Consider the following 7,017-nt stretch of genomic DNA (forward strand, 5'->3'; position numbering starts at 1 on the left):
TGAAAAAGCTAGCTTGAAACTCAACATTCAAAAAACTAAGATCATGGTATCTAGTCCCATTACTTCATGGCAAATAGAAGGGGGAAAAGTGGAAGCAGTGACAGACTTTATTTTCTTGGGCTCCAAAATTAATGCAGACGGTGACTGTAGCCATGAAATAAAAGGCTTGCTCCTTGGAAGGAAAGTTATGACAAACCTAGACAACATGTTAAAAATAGAGAAATCATTTTGCCAACAAAGGTTCTTATAGTCAAAGCTATGGTGCTTCCAGTATTTATGTATGGATGTGAGAGTTGGACCATAAAGAAGGCTAAGTGCTGAAGAACTGATGCTTTCAAATTGTGGTGCTGGAGAAGACTCTGAGAGTCCTGTGGACTGCAAGGATATCAAACCAGTCAATCCTAAAGAAAATCAATTCTAAATACTCACTGGAAGGGTTGATTCTGAACCTGAAGCTCCAGTACTTTGGACACCTGATCCCAAGAGCTGACTCATTGGAAAAGACCCTGATACTGGGAAAGATTCAAGGCAAAAGGAGAAATAGGCAGCAGAGGATGAGATGGTTGGATTGCATTACCATCTCAATGGACATGAATTTTTGAGCAAACTCTGGGAGACAATGGAGGACAGAAGATCCTGGCAGGCTACATTCCATGGGATCACAAAGAGTTGGACATGACTTAGCAACTGAACAACAATAACAACAATGATCACGTAGAAAATTACAGTCAATAATATTATAACAACTTTGTATGGTAATGGATGGTAATTGGTTTTATTGAGAGAACCATATTCTAATACATAAAAATATCAATTCACTATGTTATATACCTGAAACTAACATAATATTGTATGTTAATTACAACTTAATAAAAAAGTACTTGTCTGGCATTTTAAAATTTCAGTGTGGCAATCTAAATTTGAAAAAAAGCAAAACAAAGCAGTATGCCCCAGCCGCATAACAAAAGAACATATTTGGACATGCATACAGGAACTGATAACTCTAGTGCACATATGAGCTGTATTTTTATGCTGCAAAAGATAAACTGCAATCTGGTTGAAAGATAACACTAAAAATTGTGAAGCCAATTTTAAAATATATGGAAACTGTCACAGAGAAGCATGTTTTTGGAATATATTGAAAAAGCTCACATTTAAATGATAATTTTTAGTATTTCTTAAGTGTTTTAAAAACACACACCGTCACCACCTAATACGAGGTGTCCATATAAGTTTTTAACCTTTTCATGATGAGATTTAAAGGAGGCTGTACTGTCCAAGACAAACCTAGTTACAAGGCCATCCTATCTAACAGGAAACATAAAGAAAGGAAAATTTTAGCACTGTTTTCTTTTACAGAACTAATAAGATACATTGATAAAAGAGTTACTTAATCTAGGGCAAAATCATTTTTTTACATACTCCAATATATTTGAAACATATAAAGAAATGGACTTTCAAAGCAATAATGTAATTTATAAAGAACTGTTAAAGTACTTTCACCTTAAACATGTAACTTAATAGTCTCAATAGTTGCTGATGAAAGTAGCTTAGGAGTTATTATTCCCATGCTACACATGAAGGACCTAAGGAGAAAAAAGATTAAGTTCAAATGCTTGACCACATACTTTGTAACTGGGCAAGGCAGAACTAGAACAGTTTATACTGTATTCTGTATCACATCATACTATCTCTCCAAATGCATTTTTATTAAAAAGCTTATGAATATGTATTAAATAAATTAGCAATTAGCATAGGAAATATACACCTAAAAATCATCTGTTGTAGTCCACAGTATAAAAGTACAGATGGAGATTCTATAGGAAGCTAAACAGGGTAGGTTTTAAGACCATGCTAACACTGGTTTTCCTATTAGGCAGACCTGGACTTGGGTCTTATTACTATCACGAGCAGACTGTGTGACCTATACGCATAGGTAGTATAAAAAATACTGAGAGTGAACAAATATTTAGGGTCAAGCACATTGTAAATGCTCAATAGTTATTGATACTTATTAGCTACTATTATGTAATAAGTATGTACTAAGCCCTTGGGTTTTTATCCTTTTTACTGAAATATAACATACAAATTCTATAACGTAAAATCCCCTTGAGGGAAATTAAAGGCAAGCTAAAGAAATAAAGGGATACACAATGTTTATGAATTAGAACACTTGGCAATATTGCTAAACTGACCTGTAGATATAATGCAATCCCAATAAAAATCAGAACAGATGTTTCTAATTTTTGTTGTGAAAACTGAAACAAATTTTATCAATAAATCTATCATTTATGAAATGCCAAGTACTAAGACTTGTGAAGATATTTTTAAGTAAATTTGGGAACATACACATCTGCTACCAAAATTTATTACAAAAGTAGCCAAAGTATTAATAGCATGTTTTTGGTAGAAGATTAGAGAAGTAAATCAATGGAACAAAATAGACTGCAGAGACAAATTCAGAAATATTTAGTCATTTGATTTGAAGTAAATATGCCCAGGAATGAAGTGTGAAATAAGTATATCCAGTATATTGTATTGTACCAATTAGATATCCTTATGAGAGATATAAAACAAAATGTGACCCCATTTACTTGATACAAAAATGAATTCTACTTGGATTTGTAGGCAGAAATGTGTATAACAAAGCAACTTTTAGAAAATAGCATAGGATAATATATTCATGATCTTAGAATGGGTAGAGATGTTCTTCAAAAGCAGTATCCATAAAAGCAAAGTAGAATGGACTAGAATTCATTAAAATTAAGAACTTGTGTTCATTAAAAAACACCATTAAGATATAGTAACAATTTAACTTGTATCTAAAATAAGTATAAGGTAGAAAATTCAATAAGGCTAAGCAAAATGAACTTAACAAGGACAATACCAAAACAGAATATTCAAACAACTAAAGTATTAACTTTATATTCATGCAATAAATTGAAGATTTTGTTCCTCAAATTGTATCTTTATTCCAACTAAGTTTACGATTTTTAAATTTGTATTTTCCCTATATGCAGCACATAATATTTCAGACACTCTGGAAAGTAATACATAGCTACAAAACCATCCATCACGCCCTTCCCTGACAAACATAGTAACTCACAGAAGATTCACCACCTACATTTTTCTGTACCACCTAACATGCATTTCAGAGTGATTTTTAAAATATACTTGTGGATTTTTCTCACTTTTTATACAATATTATAACCTTAGGATTTCTGTTTAGTACTCTATAAACTTGATAAATATGACTTTAAATAATACCATAATAATAAACCGTTTATATATTTCGTTATATATCTGAATCATCATCTATTATTTACAATATGAGGATCTAAAGGTTCTACCATTATTTATGAGAGACTCTTTCCCCTCCCCAACTTGGTCAAAATTTACCAATGCCTTATTTTTTATTTTTATTGAATACACCTTAAAATATCTATAGTTCTTTATAATTTTCAAAAGCTTCACACATGTTTCCATTTAATCCCATAATAAACCTTTTAAAAAATTTCCCTACCCCAATATTAGGGGCTTCCCTGATGTCCTATCCTTTTGCCTTTTCATACTGTTCATGGGGTTCTCAGGGCAAGAATACTGAAGTGGTTTGCCACTCTCTTCTCCAGTGGACCACGTTTTGTCAGAACTCTCCACCATGACCATCCTGGGTGGCCCTACATGGCATGGCTCATAGTTTCATTGAGTTAGACAAGGCTGTGGTCCACGTGATTAGATTGGTTAGTTATCTGTGATTGTGGTTTTCATTCTGTCTGCCCTCTGATGGAGAAGGATAAGAGGTTTACGGAAGTTTCCTGATGGGAGAGACTGACTGAGGGGGAAACTGGGTCTTGTTCTGATGGGTGAGGCCATGAGCTCATCTTGTGCTCATCTTCTCCTGTGGAAACTCTGAAATTAAAACTTGCTTTTGGGGTCTAAAAGATCCTGGACTTTCTCATTATAAATTTCCATATAGGATACTTCCAATGTAAAGGTCTGTGATGCATTTTGCTCCAGAGGTCCTTTGAAATAAACCACAGCAGAGCCTTGGGATGAGGCCTTATTTACTCAGCATTGCCCATCATGGAGAAGGATTATCAACAGTCTATCTGTTCATATGCAAAAATGCAAGCATTATTTCCCTGAAAGGTTTTCTCAAGAATTCCATGACCCAAGAAACTTGAAAACCACTTCTTGACCAGCATGAGTAGGTCAAAGGCTAACAGAGTTTTGCCAAGAGAACACACTTGTCATAGCAAACACCCTCTTCCAATAACACAAGTGAAGACTCTACACATGGACATCACCAGATGGTCAATATCGAAATCAGATTGATTATATTCTTTGCAGCCAAAGATGCAGAAGCTCTATACAGTCAGCAAAAACAAGACCGGGAGCTGACTGTGGCTCAGATCATGAACCCCTTATTGCCAAATTCAGATTTAAATTGAAGAAAGTAGGGAAAACCACTAGACCATTCAGGTATGACCTACATCAAATGCCTTACGATTATACAATGGAAGTGACAAATAGATTCAAGGGATTAGATCTGATAGAGTGCCTGAAGAACTATGGACAGAGGTTCGTGATACTGTATAGGAGGCAATGATCAAGACCATCCCCAAGAAAAAGAAATGCAAAAAGGCAAAATAGCTGTCTGAGGAGGCCTTACAAATAACTGCGAAAAGAAGAGACATGAAAGGCAAAGAATGCAGAGTTCCAAAGAATAGCAAGGAGAGATAAGAAAGCCTTCCTCAGTGATCAATGCAAAGAAATAGAGGAAAACAATAGAACGGGCAAGACTAGAGATCTCCTCAGGAAAATTAGAGATACCAAGGAAACTTCTCATGCGTAGATGGGCACAATAAAGGACAGAAATGGTATGGACCTAAGAGAAGCAGAAGATATTAAGAAGAGGTGGCAAGAATACACAGAAGAACTGTACAAAAAAGATCTTCATGACCCAGATAATCACGATGGTGTGATCACTCACCTAGAGCCAGACATCCTGGAATGAGACATCAAGTGGGCTTTAGAAATCATCACTACAAACAAAGCTAGTGGAGGTAATGGAATTCCAGTTGATCTACTTCAAATCCTAAAATATGATGCTGTGAAAGTACTGCACTCAATATGCCAGAAATTTGGGGAAAATCAACAGTGGCCACAGGACTGGAAAAGGTCAGTTTTCATCCCAATCCCAAAGAAAGGCAATGCCAACGAATTTTAAACTACTGCACAACTGTACTCATCTCACATGTTAGCAAAGTAATGCTCAAAATTCTCCCAGCCAGGCTTCAATAGTACATGAACTGTGAACTTCCAGATGTTAACGCTTGTTTTAAAAAAGGAAGTGGGACTAGAGATCAAACTGCCAACATCCGTTGAATCATCGAAAAAGCAGGGGAGTTCCAGAAAAACATCTACTTCTGCTTTATTGATTATGCCAAAACCTTTGACTGTGTGGATCACTACAAACTATTGAAAATTCTTAAAGGAATGGGAATGCCAGACCATCTGACCAGCCTCCTGAGAAATCTGTATGCAGGTAAAGAAGCAACAATTAGAACTGGATATGAAACAACTGACTGGTTCCAAATTGGGAAAGGAGTACATCAAGGCTATATATTGTCACCCTGTTTATTGAACTTATATGCAGAGCACATAATGCAAAATGCCAGGCTGGATGAAGCACAAGCTGGAATCAAGATTGCTGGGAGAAATAGCAATAACCTCAGATATGCAGATGACACCACCTTTACGGCAGAAAGTGAAGAAGAACTAAAGAGCCTCTTGATGAAAGTGAAAGAGGAGAGTGAAAAAGTTGGCTTAAAACTCAGCATTCATCTAGTCCCATCATTTCATGGCAAAGAGATGGGAAAACAATGGAAACAGTGAGAGACTTTATTTTGGGGGGTCCCAAAATCACTGCAGATGGTGACTGCAGCCATGAAATTAAAAGACACTTGTTCCTTGGAAGAAAAGTTATGACTAACCTAGAGAGCATATTAAAGAGCAGAGACTTTACTTTACCGACAAAGGTCCATCTAGTCAAAGCTATGGTTTTTCCAGTAGTCATGTATGGATGTGAGAGTTGGACTATAAAGAATGCTGAGTGCAGAATTGATGCTTTTGAACTCTGGTGTTGGAAAAGACTCTTGAGAGTCCCTTGGACTTCAAGGAGATCCAACCAGTCCATCCTAAAGGATGTAAGTCCTGAGTATTCATTGGAAGTACTGATGTTGAAGCTGAAACTCCAATACTTTGGCCACCTGATGTGAAGGACTGACTCATTGGAAAAGACACTGATGCTGGGTAAGGCTGAAGGCAAGAGAAGAAGGGGATGACAGAGGATGAGATGGTTGGATGGCATCACCTACTTGACAGACATGAGTTTGAGTAAGCTCTGGGATTTGGTGATGGAGAGAGAAGCCTGGCATTCTGCAATCCATGGGGTCACAAAGATTCGGACATGACTGAGTGACTGAACTGAACTGATTTTTCAGATGGTAAAGAATCTGCCTGCAATGTGGGAGACCTAGTGTCAACCCCTGGGTTGGGAAAATCCCCTGGAGAAGGCAATGGCCACCCACTGCAGGATTCTTGCCTGGAGAATCCCATTGACAGGGACTACAGTCTACACTGTTGCAAACAGTTAAACATAACTGAGTGCCAAACACTTTCACTTTCATCTCAATATTGCCTCTCCCCACTTTCCTCTCTCCACTGGTAACCAGCAGTTTATTCTCTATATTTTTGAGTCTGCTTCTTTTTTCTTTTATTCACTGGTTTATTGTATTTTTAGATCCACAGATACGTGATATAGTATAGTATTTGCCTTTCTATGTCTGACTTATTTCACTTAGCATAATGGCCTTCCAAACCCAACCATGTTGTGGCAAGTGGCATTATTTCATTCTTTCACATGGCTGAGTAATATTCCACTGTATATATGTACAACATCTTCTTTATCCATTCATCTGTTGATAGGTTGTTTCTGTATCTTGGAAAGTATAA

The sequence above is a fragment of the Bison bison genome, unplaced genomic scaffold (assembly GCF_000754665.1).
Source record: "Bison bison bison isolate TAMUID 2011002044 unplaced genomic scaffold, Bison_UMD1.0 scf7180017864347, whole genome shotgun sequence".
Taxonomy (NCBI): Eukaryota; Metazoa; Chordata; class Mammalia; order Artiodactyla; family Bovidae; genus Bison; species Bison bison.